At 39.2% G+C, this 16,487-nt stretch overlaps 1 long non-coding RNA gene across 1 annotated transcript; it reads right to left on the bottom strand.

The window, feature by feature from the left end:
• Positions 1-4,788: 4,788 nt before the first annotated feature.
• LOC150056152 (uncharacterized) lies at positions 4,789-14,377 on the bottom strand. Its single transcript, XR_016537297.1, has 3 exons — positions 14,197-14,377; positions 9,107-9,191; positions 4,789-5,631 (listed from the first exon to the last, which is right to left on the bottom strand). It is a non-coding gene; the product is annotated as an uncharacterized LOC150056152 (long non-coding RNA).
• Between the last annotated feature and the right edge of the window lie 2,110 nt (positions 14,378-16,487).

Genomic DNA, 16,487 nt, shown 5'->3' with positions numbered 1-16,487 from the left:
TAGTGTCTCTCCTGCATCCCCTCTCCCCTCAGGTGACATCATCTTGTTCATATAGTGTCTGTTCTCTGGGACCTTGCTATCCTCTCTGTGCATCTATTGTATTCTTCCATGATCCAACTTCCTTTCTTCAAGGAGTTAGAGGATAACCAAGGAGCCACATATGCATGTTTTTTGTTCGGTTGGTTCGAGGTTTAGAACCAACTTTAAATTCTCAGTATTTTGGGAAAGGCACATATGATAATCTAATTGTTTCAAAACTACTTATATACTTTATTCAGAGGAAGCCTCTTGGATTTGATACACCATATACTCTGTACATTTCTCTCCCTTTTTTTGCTGCTTATTCACACTTATTGCTACTTCTTGACTTTCTGTAAGTCCTCATCTCCTCAACTCCACTCCAATAATATGCTCTACCATATACATTATAATATAGTCTCACTATCAATGCTAATTGAACAGTTTATTTCCATTTCCACTGAGAAAGAACTTTGCTGGGTAGAAGGTATGGGGAAAGAGAGAAATACAGGGGTTATTCTGATTAAAATATATGTATGTGCAAAATATCATGGTGAAAACCCTATGAACAATATACACTAAAAATTTAATTGGGAAGGAGGTGTTAGAGGTAAGCAGTGGAGCAAGAAAAAAGGGTGAATAAGGGTGGATGTGATTGATGTGCTTTATATGCATATGTGAAAATAGAGCAGTGAACCTGTGAAAATTGTCAAAGAAAAAAGGAAGAAGAATTTAATGGAGTGGGTGAGTTGACTGGGGTATATTGTATATATGTGTTGAAGTATAACAGTGAAATCCTCCCTTTGTAAAACTAATTTGTGCTAATAAAATCAATTTAAAAAAGAACATTGCTACAGTGACTTTTTTATTATAAGTGGTAATATACTTTCTATCTTGGTATACAAATGTAGGATATCTATTATTATTATTATTATCATTATTAGATGGTAGTATTTATTAGGGTTATATAGATTGATCTAGCTTCTATTTTTTTCTCTCCTGGCACATGTAATGATTTATTGCTTTGGAGTTTATCCAAAGACCTTAGCTAAAGAACACAGCAGTTAAGCTATAGACCAATATTTTTACTGATGTAAACTTACCCACGGGTCTTCTGTAAGCATCTATGGGGGAATGATTTCAGATTCAGACAAATGGCTTGGATTCTTGGTGGAATGGATAGGGTGTAGGCACAGCCAAGGCACCCTAGAGATAGCTGGGCAGGAATAGGTCATTTAGGGCTATTTTGAAAACAGTGTTTCATTTTTTCATGCAACAAAGCTGTCAATATTGAAAAATGTGTATAATCTTAAACATGCTTTCAAAACCAGCTTCTTTCTTACCTTTGATACAACCACTATCTCTATTAACACAACAGCTCACCTTCTTCACTCTGCTCCAAATTCCTCTGCCAATATAGGCTTAGATTTAAAATGCAGTACAGAAAAGGAATGAAGAGGGAACTAGAAGCTTTTCAGCTTTCTGCAAACTCTGGACAGTGAAGTTGGACTTTCTCTCTCTCTCTCTCTCTCTCTCTCTCTCTCTCTCTCTCTCTCTCTCTCTCTCTCTCTCTCTTTCTCTCTCTCCTTCTTTCTCTTTCTCACCCCCCTCTCTCTCACCCCCCACTCAATGTATAATTTTATAAAGAAAGACAGCTGCTATCAGAGAAAGCAAAAATGCCATGGATTGAAAGGTGCGTGTGTGTGTGTGTGTGTGTGTGTGTGCGCGCGCGCGCGCACATGGGCCTGTCCTGGGGCTTGCCTTGGTGTTATCCATGAACATTTTTTTGCAAAACTGGTGCTGTACCACTTGAGCCACAGCTCCACTTCCAGCTTTTTGGGGAGTTTTTTGGAGTTAAGTCTCTTAAGCTTTCCTAGATCCCCAGATCTCAGCTAGTATTTCAGGCATAAGCTAATGGCGCCGGACTGATTGAAAGATTTTATAAATACTTTAACAATACAGCAACACATGTTTACAAAGGATATAGCCTTGAACCTCTCACAAGTAGAACTCATTAAGGTAATTAACTTTGGAAAGAACCCAAAGCAAACAATTAGACAAATGATTTTAGTCCACAAGATGTAAATTTTTGAAAGCACTTTTGACTCACTGAGTATCACAAGAGCTTTCTACTAGAAACATGGAAACCCAAAAGACTATATATCTTGGCCTTTGTGCTATTTATCTTGGCTCAATTTTCAAGAATGGTGTTAAGATTGAAGATTAGAAACATAATATGGTGTCAATACATTTGGAAAGAAAGACGCTGTATGTATGTCTATCCGTGGTATTATCACTATGACTTTTCTAGAGGGACTTCTTTTTCAAGGATTCTATTGAGTGGCATTCAGTTGCAAAAAACGTAAGTAAAAACAAACACCAACAAAGCATACAATAAATCTAGTGAGTCAACCTAGCGATGCCTGATGCTTGGATTCAGTGCCTATTTGTGTGGTTTGAAATCTGTAGGGGACTGACTACAGAGCTATTACTGGATTCATGGTGTGTGTGTGTGTGTGTGTGTGTGTGTGTGTGTGTGTGTGTGTGTGTGTGTGTGTGTTCAATATGGTGCACAAAACCAGAACATAGAAGTGAATAACATAAATGCTAAGAATTGCAAGCTAATCCTGCCAATTGATCTGCTGCTCTTTTCAGGTGCTAATACCTTTACATCAATACCAAAAATGAAAGGAATCAGTGCTGCTATCTTGACAGATGAGGGTCTTCCTTTGGGTTCCACTCAAAATGGAGTCTGATGACAAGTCTTGTGGACATGAGGTATCTTTGGAGTTCATGTCAAGGATTAGGGGCAAAAACAAGACAACATTTAATGAGAGGGAGGAAAACCCCATTGAGGCTCCCTATGGAGTTGATTCCTGATGCAGTAGCTGTGGCAAGGGTCAGGCCATTGGGATCCAAGTGGATACCCAAGGGACTGACTTGCCAGGCTTTCCTCAGCCTCTTCTGTGTGATGGGCACTCTAATAGAGGGGTTGACATTTTTTCCTCTTCAATTCTGTCTTAGTGATTTTATTTTTTAGTGTGGAAATTTGGCCCAGAAAATATTTCAAGTACTTTGTTTCTTTCACTGGCAATTTTGCCTGACAACTTATGTAGTTCAGACCTTGGAAATGCAACCAGTTGGCTTGGATTCAATTCTAATTCTAACTGGCAGTCTGACTTCAGGAAAGTTGGTACCTTGTCCTATCTTTAAATTAGAGCTAGTTACTACATACATTGTAGGCGGTAACAAGTAAAGTGACAAAATAAAATTTTCCTTGTAAAATAATTAGCCCAGTAGATGGGTCATCCAAAATAAATTCTTAGTAGATATCAACTATATTTGTAGGACATTTCACTCAGTGGTGAATGTATTAAACAGAAAACGTTCACATAAAGGAAGAGGAGCATGTTGGTCGTGGGGCTTGAACTCTGGACTTGGGCATTGTCCCTGTGTTCTTCAGCTGAAGGCTATTGCCCTACCCCTTGAGCCACAGTGCCACTTCTGGTTTTCTAGTGGTTAATTGGAGATAAGAGTCTTATGAACTTTAGTGCCTGGGCTGGCTTTGAACTGCATTCCACGGATCTCAGCATCCTGAGTAGCTGGGATTACAGACAGGTGTGAGCCACCCCACCTGGCTAACATGTCTTTTCTTTTCTTTTTTTTTTTTTTTTGCCAGTCCTGGGCTTTAGCTCAGGGCCTGAGCCTTTTCCTTGGACTTTCTCAAGGCTAGCGCTCTGCCTCTTGAGCCTCAGCACTACTTCCGGCTTTTTTCTATGCATGTGGTACCAAGGAATTGAACCTGGGTCTTCGTGCATGCTAGTCAAGCACTCTACCACTAGGCCAAACTCCCAGTCCCTAACATGTCTTTTTTAAGTTGAAAATTTCTTTATACTGGTTTTACAAAAGTTACTAATCTCTGGGAAGTGTCTTAAAAATCTGGTATTTTTCACAATAGTTGGAGCACTATTTTATCCTATTCACTTGATTTATGAACTCTTAAAAATAAGATGAGTAAATTTACAAAACTGATGTAATCCTTATAAGATTTTATTACCTATGAAACAACAGAATTCTGTCACACAGGACATTATGTAAAGTACCCTTGAAGACAGGTTCAAAAAATAGCCACCAACTTTCAAATTCAGTGTTTCCATATTTACAGTATTAGAGGTAGACAATGTCACAGAAAACACCTTCTGGTGCTCACTTGAGATTACAGTATCTTTCCAGAGAAGGCCGTGTGGCCCCTGGAGAGGACAGAGGGGGTGTAGAGGCCCTGGGAGGCTTCATTTGGAGTCACTTTCACTTTTTCACTAGTTTCTCTTTCCTTTTTCTTTCTGTGGAACTGTCATATTGTTCATTGACTCTATGACCTCTTGCTTGCTAGCAAACCCTCTACATCTTGAACTATGTTTTTAATTCATTTTGTTCGTGTGTGTGTGTGTGTGTTTTATTTCCCAGGCTAACCTCGAACTCCAAATCCTCTGACTCCACCTACCAAGTTGCTTGGGTTCTCAGAGTGGTTGCAGCCACTTTTCTTGCTCATCCCATGACACCAGACAATATGACCTGCCCTCCCATGGAAACCCTAAAACCAGAAAAATACTACAATATATTAACCAACACTGACCAATCTTGGTGTATAGCCTTATTGTACTGGAGTCAACAAGACTTGAAAAAGGTAAAAGTATAGAAGGATGTCAGTAATAAAAGCTCAGGGCTTCATTTTTTAGGACAAAATATATAAATACACACATGCTTCAACACATCTTTATTGAGATATAATTCAAATGAAATATAAAATTTAAAATATACTTTTGTTTTATTGTTTACAGAATTCTGCAACCATCATTATGATCTAAGTTCAAAACATTTAAGTAACAAGACAATTTAATACACTGACTTTTGTATTCATATAAATCACGCACACATGTGTTGTTTTACTGAATAACAAAATGAACCTATGGTCATTTTGGAAAGGAATTAACACAAGGAACTGAGCTCCTTGTACTTTTGTCCACTGCTCCAGCAGGGAGCTGAGGACTCTCTTTTCCCCCTCACATGGGGCTGGAATGAGCCTGCTTTCTTCTCGAACCACGATACTTCCTGACTATAGATAGCACTTGGCTGCTATGCCTCCTCAGTCTTGGTCAGTGGTGTTTGTGGCTTCTCAATGTTCACTCTTGTCTAGACGCAACTCTTCATCTATTTTTGAAGTAGTCACAGAACATCAGATAATGATTTTACCTCCCATTAGCATGGGGGTCTACAGAAAAGATCTGTGTGCTCTTTTCTCATAGTCTAAATCCTAAATTCCTCAAGCTTCTTCCTGCTTCCAAGTATGGCTTTTGCTTTGGTCTCTTTCTCTCCACAATTATCAACCTTCTCTTTCACTCTTTAGGAAATCTGATTGCCATCTTGGAAGGGAATCTGGGATTAACTGTTTTTGATGAACGGTTATTATTTTAGTGGCTAGACATGGAGCCAAAGAAGTATCTTCCCAAATACAAATAGCTCATTTATTCCCAAGTGCTTCACTCCAGAGGGTCACAGCCACCAGCCGCAGCCCATGTGGAAGCCTTCATGGATTAAAACAATAAATGTGTTCATCTGGAAAGAAGGAAGAGAATGAGAATGTTAGTTTATTGGAAACCCCAAATGATTTAAAAATAAATTTAAGGAAAATACAGCTCCCTAAGGTAAACTTTCCTGTGAAAAGGCAAACATCATAAAAATGTGGTCTCTGTTTCAGGTATTCTGGAAACAAATTCACTTTCAGGGTTGGGAGAGCCAGTCCAAGCATCAACAGAATTAAGGGCTGAATCCTGTGTTTAAGGCTTCTGTGGCCCTTTCCTTCCTCTTTCAAATAATTTTTTCTGTCTTGCAGAACTTTTAAGGTTGGAATTTTGACCTTGATAAATGACTAATTGGTGCTTTCACTAACATGTATTAAAGTAACTTAAAATTTGTAAACATTAGACAAAAGCCAAGTGGCTTGCCTTTTCATTGCCTATAGGGAAACTGATAGTTCAATTAAATCATGCAGAAAACTTTAATAACAGAAAATTCTTGCCTTCAGAGTTCTTCCACAATTTTTGAGCCCTCACCATGTACCATCACTGACTGGGGAAAATATGGTCCTGTCCTAAATTCACAAGAACTGTAGTGTCTAGAGTAGAGACAACTATTACACACCTACGACTCAGCCTAACTATGCTAGACAAGTATTAAGGCCTAGGAGAGTTCATGGCAGAGGAAGTAACATCTCCATGGCAACTATCACTCTCATGTCTTTCTCAAAAATAGCAAGTATTCACTTCACTGCTTAATTCTTGGATCAATGGACACTAGCACAGAATTCAAACCTACCCCATTGTTCCACTTAGCTGAGAAGCTCTTTCCTAAAGCCAAGAAAAGTGCAAAATAGAAATGCAGCCTCAAAATATTTGAATAAGGTTTTCAACAATAGAATCAAATTGCATATATTATATACAAAAGCAAACTGACAGTTTTTCTCAGTTTTTTTGTTCTCTATCATGCTGGCACTGGTACCTACGCTGACGGTAAGATTTTCATTTTACAAAAGTAGAACATCTACAACTCTTCTCTATTATTAATACATATTGTCTTTTGTGAGCGATGAATTCAGACAAGTAAAGTATCTTTGTCTTTATTTTCCATCATGGTCGGTCATAAATCCTGGAACCTAGAAGTGATAATGTGGTTTGGCTTTGGGTAATTGGGCTGGCTGAAGCTCTAGATGCTCATGTCTCCAGTTTTATTGTGTTGGGAAGACAGACAGCTCTTCCAAGCTGCTGATGGAGATGCTGGCGGTGGCCCAGCTCCTTGGGTGATGATATCTGGATTGCTTACTCTAAGGGATTGCTTTCCTTTGGCCAGAAATTTCCTTCATGGCAGCGTGTCCATCCTTTGGAAGGCTTGAACAAAATAGTAGTATTCCTCTTCTCTCCAGCATTACCAGGAGGGGAGGGGTAGGGAGGGTGGGAATGAGCACATTGAATTTGAAAGCATAGAAGGAAATGAGTGAGTCATGTCAAGTGCATACTCGCGAGTTCAATCTCCTTCCCTTCAGTTTTCCTTCCTCACTCCTCTCCACATGCTGTCATTAAACCTCTAATGTGCTCGGGTCTACAGTGGACATCAAGAAAGTCCTAAAGAAGTTCATGGTGTGGCATGGGAAGTACTAATATAAGGACACATTTGGAGACGAGCGTCAGCTTTGTTTACAATCGCATTGGCTGCTGTAACAATAAACTTCAAGTATTCAATGACTTAATGCAACAGAAGTGATTTCTCTGATAGCAATCCAAAGCAGATGTTCCTTATCTGTGGGAGGCTCTCTATCCATAGTGATAAAGGATTCAGACTTCTCTCTTGAGGCATGGCCTTTCTTTGTGCTTAAAATCATTTCTGGACCTCCCGAGGCAGTGGAGAAGGCATGCAAACCACTTCCCAGAAACTCTACTTCTGTTCATTTTCCATGAGTGAAAATTCATCACATGACCCCAGCTAGAGGCAAAGGATGCTGGGAAACATAGTCTCTGATTAGGCAGCTGCATTTCACAGAAATGGAAGAACTGGAAGAATAGTGAGCCACCAGGAAAACTTAATCTCATTCTCTTTTTCTGTCTCCCCTGCTTTGCCCTCCAATAGTATTTTAGATGATAATACAACACTGAATAGGAAAAACACCTAGTGGAGACCAAGAAATAAGCTAGAAAAGACATCAAAATTTGGGAGTTCACAGACTGAACTGCAAACAGGCCCAACCTTTCACTAAAAATAAAAACAAACAGGAAGGGTTTATGTCACCTCTCATTTTCAAATCATCCATGACAGTGTAATTTGGCTCATTTTCTTTTTTCCTTTTGTCTTGAAGGGATCGTAAAAATTAAAACAAAAACAAATTCAGTTCTTCAGCTACCAGGTTTGGTTGCCCTTCATGATATCTAATTTGCAAAGTTCCCTTTAATGGGGGCCATCTTCCAGTCTGGGAAATGAGCCACTACCTTGGAAGTCAGGTTTGCTCGCTTTTTTTTTTTTTTTTTTTGCCTGAATCCCCTCCATTTTTCTTAGAGCCTCAGTGAGCACAGTTTCTTTTCTTCCTAATGTGGTGGAGAATAAGATGAAAGGAAATTTTCCTTAATTCAATAGTGAAACTTTCCAGTTGTGAAGCACTTTGAAATACAACTAATTAATAAACACAACTCTCTTCTAAGGCAATGAGGATTGCTCTTCTCATTTTTCACAGCTGAGAGGACTGCAGTTAAAATAGGTTGCCCCGGGCTGTGCACCTCATCTATGGAAGAACTTTGAGGCACCAGCCCTGAATTCTCTTAGGATGGCATGTTCCCTCTCAGGAGACTCATAGGCTTTTATACGGGTTATAGCTAGCAGTGACTTCCTCAACGACTGCACAGTGCCCCTGGCACCAGCTAGGCAATTAGTAATGTTCTTGTCACCGACTCTGAGTAACCCATTAAGGACAATAAAGAAAAAGTGACTTACTGGATAGTGCTATCTCTCACAAACACTTCTGGAAACTGGAGGAGTGGTTTTGCAATCACAAAATTATTGAGTGGGTATTAAACTGGGAATCAAAGATGAAAATGATTTTTCATATCCGCATGATATTAAGACTTCCGGGCCACAATTATCATTGTCATTTCACTGAGAAATTGAGACTTAGAGTTTGTTGCTCCCAATGGTAAAAATTACTGGGCTCCATCCAAATATCATGGTTATTGTCTTGGATCAACAAACAATCTGCTTGTAGGTAAATAGCTCAGATGGCAGCCATTTACCAAAAGTGGATTTACATGATATGACTTACTTTGACCACAGATTTTGTGATGGGATTGGCTCAGAATTGTTTCACATAAAGGCTCATATAATATTTATCAAAATGTTCGCCAAGAAATAGAAACAACAGGTTTTCTTTCTCTTTGTTGATATTTTTGCTTTCTTTATCTTTGGTCTTGTAGTTTATCTATCTTTGGGGGGGGGTAAGGAGGACACAGAAAGGATGAGACACCCGGTGAACAAACACAGCAATAATACTCACCAGACTCGATGTTGAAAATGAACTGTACAATTTGTGGGTGGAGATCAGAGGGAAAAACCAGGAGAGAGCAAGGGAAGGGCAGACACTGTCCAAAAAGAAATGTACTCATTACATGACACATAACTGTAACTCCTCTGTATATCACCTTTATACTTTATTATAATTATATATGTATATATAATTGTTTCATAGATGAGGACTTGCAAATCTCCCCTCGTAGTAATGGAATCTGCGGCCATCTATGAAGACTGAAATGCTTTTAGTGTACCCACAGTTAAAACATTTATTTTTCCAGGACTGTGTCATAATTTAGTAATGTGGTATAGGATCTGTCATTATAAACACTGAAAGCTGCCTAGGATAAGAGAAATCCCCAAAATAAAACATGGATCTTTGCCTCCCTTCTTTAAGTGTATCCTGTTAATACGATTGAGGGATGGGTAACAATGAAAAAAATCCAGCCATGATACTCTGAGTTCTGTTTTATTTGTGATTATAGTGCAGTTTGATGCTGATGTTATGAAACTGCACCCTTCAGTAGGAGAATGGCTACATCTTGCAATGTAACTCCTACAACATCTACATGACTCATATAATCCATAGCATATCGGAAAAACCATACAAAATAAGATTGAAAATATTTTATTTTTGTATACGTTACATGTTGGAGTACTGCTTTGGAAATACTGAGGGCTGGGAGCATGGCGCAGTGATGAAGTGCTTACGTACAACGCACAAAGCCCTGGGTTGATTCCTTGGTACCACATGCACAGAAAAAGCCTGAAGCATTGCTATGGCTCAAGGGGTAGGCCATTAGCCTTGAGAAAGCCCAAGGACAATGTCCTGAGTTCAAGCTTCAGGACTGGCAAAAAAAAAAGGGAGAGAAAGAAGTATTGGTTTAATTACAGTGCCTTACAATGCAACTATTAAAACATTTTTGATTTTGTGTGAGATTCACATATTACCATTGGAAAATAGCCACAGAATGGTAATCTTTTTAAGCATTTCTTAAATATATATAAAAAAGAATTTCTTAAATATGAAAGCATATTTAATTACCCAGACCCACAGACTGTCAGAAAAATCAAATATTAGTGTCACTTAGAACAGTGTTCAAGTGAGAATATTTTCTGAATTTTGAATAATTAGTCTTTAATGTGTGTTTGCTTCTTTTAATATTGGAAAAGATGTCAAAAATGTTCTTCCTTTTCTACTTTTTTTTTTCACTTCTAGTTATCAAAGAACTCAGGCTCTGTGCCTGCTTGGCAAAATTCTCACTGAGCAAATTCCCATCCAGGAAAACATTCATCTTTCTCCCCTGGTTACTGATACATGTCCTCCAGGACAGTGCCAAGTCACTGCCTCTTGAAACTCTTCCCCATGAACACATTGCTCCTGACTGCCTCCAGGTGTAGGGGCCTGGCCCTGGCTAGATTACGTGTTTCTATTCTGTGCCATTACACAATTACACTCAACAGCTTACTGTTCCTTTCACTTCCATTTTTTTCTTCCATATAATTTTTTATTGTAATTGATAGAAGAGTTACATTATATTTACCAGATAGAAGGTGCATTACTTCACATACATTGATACCCTTTCTCATGTCTTGGTCCCCATTTCCCTCCCCCCACCCCCTCCCCTCATCTTGTTTTTCCCCCTTCTCTACCCAAATTCAAATAACCAAATATGCATATATACAATATATCAGATAACAAGGTAAAATACTGCACCAATATGAGATAACCAAGGGACAGCAAAAGAGATGAGGCATAAAATAGTACATTAAGGACAACAATCACCCATTATATGGCTTTTGTTTCTATATCCTAGAGGTCCTTTCATTTAGCATCATCCTATATGGCCTTATGTATCTAGGTTTTGTTCTATTGTAAATCTCTGCTAAGAGAGTCCAAGGTTTCTACTGGTTATAACAAATGAGGGAAACCATTGAGCCTATGTTCCTTTGAGTCTGGCTTACTTCACTTAATATTATTTTTTCTATGTCTTTCCATTTCCTTACAAAGGGAGCAATGTCATTCTTTCTGACAGCAGCATAGAATTCCATTGTGTATAAATATTACATCTTGTTGATCCACTCATCTACTGAGGGGCACCTAGGCTGGATCCATATCTTTGCTATGATAAATAGTGCTGCAATGAACATTGTTGTGGTAGTGGATTTAGTATGTCCTTGTTTCTGGATGATTGGGTAAATGTCAAGTAGTGGAATTGTGTAGTAGTGATCCCTCCTAGCCACAATCCCTCCAGCATCTGTTATTAGATTTCTTGATCTTTGCCATACTAACTGGAGTGAGGTGGAATCTTAGAGTTGTTTTGATTTGCATTTCTTTTATGACCAGAGATGTTGAGCATTTCTTCATGTGTCCATAGGCCATTCTTATTTCTTCTTCAGAGAAGACTCTCTTGAAGTCTTTGGCCTGTCTTTTAATGGGATGGTTGTTACTTTGGAGATTAGTTTGGGAGTGATTCAATTTTTTGAGCTGTTGATATATTTTAGATATGAGGCCTTTGTCCATTGTTTGGTTGATGAAGATCTTCTCCCACTCTGTAGGCTTTCTAGTTCATTTGCTGGCTATGTCCTTTGCCTTACAGAAGCTCTGCAGTTTAATGCAGTCCCACTTATCCAGACTTTCTCTGATTTGTTGTGTTCCTTGGTCGTTATTAAGAAAGTTTTGACCTGTGCCAAGGAAACCTAGTGTATCTCCTATTCCTTCTTGTAAAGTTTTCTGCTTTTACCTTGAGGTCTTTGATCCATTTGGAGTTAACCCTGGTGCAGGTTGACAAAGAAGGATCCAACTTTAGTTTTCTGCAGGTGCTTAACCAGTTCTGCCAGCCCCACTTGTTGAAGAGGCTGTCTTTCTTCCATTCTATTTTTTGGCTCCTTTATCAAAGATTAGGTGGGCATAGGTTTGTGGGTTACTATCTGGGTCCTCAGTTCTATTCCATTGGTCCTTTTGGCCAGACAGTGCACTTTTAAATCTTGTTGTTGTTATTCTTTCTTTATTTCTTTTTGTTAGTTATAGGACTTGAACTCTGGGCCTGGGCATTGTGTTGGAGCTCTTCAGCTCAAAGCTGCACTCTGCCACTTGATCCACAGTTCTACTTCTGGTTTTCTGGTAGTTATTTGGAGACAAGAGTCTTACAGTCCTTTTTCCCTGGGCTGACTTTGAATTGCCGTCCTCAGAACTCAGCCTCCTCAGTAGCTTGCATTACAGGCATGAGCCACTGGTGTCTGGCTTGTTGTTATTATTATTGTTGTCACTATTATTTGGTGTATTCCAGTTCTGGGGCTTGAATTCAGGGTTTGGCGCTATCCATGGCCTTTTTTGCTCAAGATTAGAGTTCTACCACTTGAACCACAACTCTACTTTCAGAGTTTTGGTTGTTAGAGATGAGCATTTCATTAGCTTTTCTGCCTCAGCTGGCTTTGAACCTGGATCCTCAGATCTCAGCCTCCTGTGTAGCTAGGATTACAGATGTGCACCACCAACGCTTGGCTATTTTATTAATTTTAGAAAATTTCCTATATCTAGCACAATGCTAGAAACCTTTCACAGTCATTTGTTGAATGACTGCTTAGTTAAAGCTGCAATGAATAAAAATAATTCTTTAGCCAACTTTGTAATTTTAGAACTAGTAGTAGTGTACATTTGATTAGCACTTAGTAAAAGTCATGTGACTTGACTTGGAAGAGTTTGGGGGGATCATTCTCCCTCATTAAAGACCCCACTTATGATTTAAATATTTTTTAAAAAACTATTTCATAAATCACAATTCTTTAGCTATCTTCCTTACTCAAGAATGCCATGATAATAACACTGATGACTACAGGTTGCTTATGTGAAAATTAGAAAATAAAAATAATAATAAGCAAATCACTTGTACTTACATAGCACAAGCCAACCAAGTTTCTAGAAGAAAGGGTACTACTGAATTACATGAAGCATTTGTTGGGAGTTGAGAAAGTGCCTAGAGAAAATTAGTGTTTGGATTGTTACATAATTTATTGTTCACCCCCTGATGATCTGAGAGTTTTTGATAGAAAAGAAGGAAATCTGACTAGTCAAAGAAGATTCAGGAGTTAGGCCCAACAGTCCAAGCTCCTCTTTTCCCATGGCCACCTTGAAGTGGTTGAAAGCTGAAACCTGTGAAAAGCCCAAGGAAAGCTTCATCATGGGCTTCGAGTGGCTTGTTACGGGGCCCTCTGCTCACTCAGAAAAGGTCTGGGAGTGTTCTGTCTTCTCCACAGGGAAGAGCTTCAGCTTAACAATGCCACAGGTCTCTTTCACTGGACTGGTCCTGGAGAAAAACTAGTTGCTTGACTATCTTGATCAATGCTTTCAAGGAAACCTAGTACATTATTATTGTCGTCTTTTGAGGGAAGAAATGAAGACATTAAGAATTTGTCCAGTGAGAGAACCATGGTGGAGAGCTTTGAGACAACAGTCTGGAGAAGTTTCCACTTAATGATACAAGCCTGAATGTTTCCACAGACCCCACGTGTGTGGTCACTTTGCTTCCTATGGATGTGGTTACCTTGTGTGATGCATGGGCTTGTGCTCCTTGAGTCAATGTGATTCGATGGACCTAACAACCACAGCAAGTTCAGCAGGTACCTGGGCTGCTGGAGCCATGATGCCACCCAGCATTATTTAAGTTTTCATTCACACCTCCTTTAGGGTGACTTCCCTGCACCTGCAGTGCCCATTCAAGAAGATCAACAAATGAGTGCAGACAGATTTCCCAGCCAGGGGAAAGAATTATTACCTTACCATCAGTCTAATGAAAACAGAGGTGAAATACCAACCTGCACTAGATAAACAGCACATGGAGCCATCCATCACGCTCAGCCGTGCTGAGCAGGACACCCTAACCGACCTCACCTGAATGCTGTGTCTGGCTCAGACAGGCGCGCACAGCATCTGGGAGCTGGGACCTTTCCCTGCAAGTTTCTGTCAAAATAAAGACCTGGACAGGAATCCATTAAGCCCTTACTTCTCCCAATCTAAATTTCCTTTTCTTTCTCTGGCCACGGACAGCAAAGGCTTCTTATTGGCTTGTATCTTACCTGTATGCTTTGCTAACTTGCTTTCCTGTCCTGTGTGGTTTCTCCAGTTAGAACTGGTCTTCACCCCATCACTGGCAGCAGCTCTTTTTCAGGACCTCCGCATTGATAATTTGCATATCCATTCACCTAATAGAAATGCCTATCTGCTCACACGGGGCCTGGTACACAAAGTACCTGTGAAAAGTCTAGGGAGAAGATAGAAATCTTAAATAAGAAAAGACATTTCCATTGCTGTATTCATATATCATCACCCACTTGGCTTTCACAGGATCCTGTGTAGTTGGTTGTGTGGAGGGGGGCACACTACAACTCATGCCACAACAAGAAGCCATGATTTAGGTAGCTGTCACTAAAGTCATAGAAGAAAACTAGGATCTTGAATATTCTTTTAACATGTGATTAGGCTGAAGTTTACCAACCCAATTTACTGATTTTCTTTCACCCTATCAGATTTCTTTGGTCTTGTTTTCTGATTTCTCTTTTGTCTCAGAAATCTTAACACCAAATCTTATATAGGATCTACCAAGTCAATTCTTATAGAAGGCCTGATGCCTGACTGTTCCTCCTCTGTCTTTTTTTTCTTTTATAAGACAGCACATTGATAGCCTCAAGGAATCTAAGCATGTTGTAACATGCATACTGAGATATAGTAGAAGCTTTTGGATGTGGCTATTGCCAAAATAAAAGGAGTGGCTACTGTTAAGATCCAGGTAGGCCTGGATCCTGTAATCCTAGCTACTCAGGAGGCTGAGATCTGAGGATCAAGGTTCAAAGCCAGCTGGGGACAAAAGAACCTGAGACTCTAATTAGCCCCTAGAAAATGGGAGATGGGGCTTTGCTCAAGGGTAAGGTTTGAGCTGAAGAGCTTAAGGACAGTGCCCAGGCAGAGTTCAAGCCCCATGACCCACAAAAAAGAAAAAAAAAAAGGTCCAGGGGGGTTTTTTTGTTGTTCTTAGGGTTTGTCAATCCATGAGAATCTGAAATCTATGCCTGATGATCTGTTCTATCCAGCGGCAATGATTCTGGCAGTCAAAGTGACATACCTGCTTCTGACAGTGTGAGTTAGGTGAGAATGAGTTCTTCACATTGAGCAAACAGAAAGAACTCAGTGCGACCAGGAACAGCACTGTCATGAGTCATAATCATTCATCACTCAGGGCAGAAGCCCACAGTTCCCTGGGAATGCAGAATAACGCAGTACTGTGTTCTCCACTGCTGTGTTGCTCACAGTAAGAAATTAAATAGAAAATAAATAAGCAATTTACATGTTCTCAATTGTGTACCCTGCTCAGTAGTGTGACTTCTTGTCCTGTCCTCTGTCCATCCAGGATAGGACTCAGTCCTTTGTTCAGTGTATTCACACAGTATATATCACTTATGTGTTATTCATTAGGGGCCATCAATGTTATCAGATTGACTGTCACATTGTCACAATGTTTGTGATTAAATAACCCTATTTCACTCAAAAAGGCTTATAAAATGCAAATGTGATGATGCTAACAATAGAAATATCCCAAAGAAAAGCTACTGGGTGTTTCTTTTATGTGAAAAGGTGAAAATTCTTTACTTAAGGAGAAAGAACAACCGATATTGAGGTTGCTAAGATCTACAGTGGAATGGAGCTTTTACCCATGAATTCATGAAGAAAAAGAAATTCATAATCACTTTCCCTTCATATTCAAACTGCCAAAATTATAGCTATAATGGAGGATAACTGTCTAAGGAAGATAAATAAGGCATTCAATTTGTGTATGTGGAAATCGACGGCACCATCCTCAGTATCAAATATCCACTACGGCTCTTGAAACAAGTATTGGGGGATATTGTTCAGAAGCCATCCTTCCTTAGTGGTTTCTTGTTCCTTCTATTATATACAATCTGCATAGAAATCTCATTTTGCTCACATAGCAGTGTTTGTGCACTGAGCACATCAAACTTCAGTGTTGATTTTTTTTAACTTTCCAACTCTACTTAGTGGAAAGCATAACAAATGTTTATAAAGAAAGTGTAACTGTTTTGAATGTAAATTAAATGCTTTAAAAATTGTTAATTTGTTCAAATGCACTGTTCTCACTAGCAACAAGGCCAGAGAACTGATTTTTGATATTCCCAAATCAGTAATACTCACAAATACTTGATTTTGTAAAAGTTCACAATCTCAACAACCAAATACCTACAATGTTCAGATCATTTTCCAGGAAGAAAAACACATTCTGATTTTCATTGTTATCATAATGATACTGACAGCAAAGCTCCCAAACCAGGACCATATTGATAAACCCCCTTGAGTT

This window comes from Megascapheus bottae, chromosome 12 (genome assembly GCF_031878675.1).
Source record: "Megascapheus bottae isolate mThoBot1 chromosome 12, mThoBot2.hap1, whole genome shotgun sequence".
NCBI lineage: Eukaryota > Metazoa > Chordata > Mammalia > Rodentia > Geomyidae > Megascapheus > Megascapheus bottae.
Note: the sequence above shows the minus strand (reverse complement) of the source record. Positions and strands in the feature narration are given on the sequence as shown.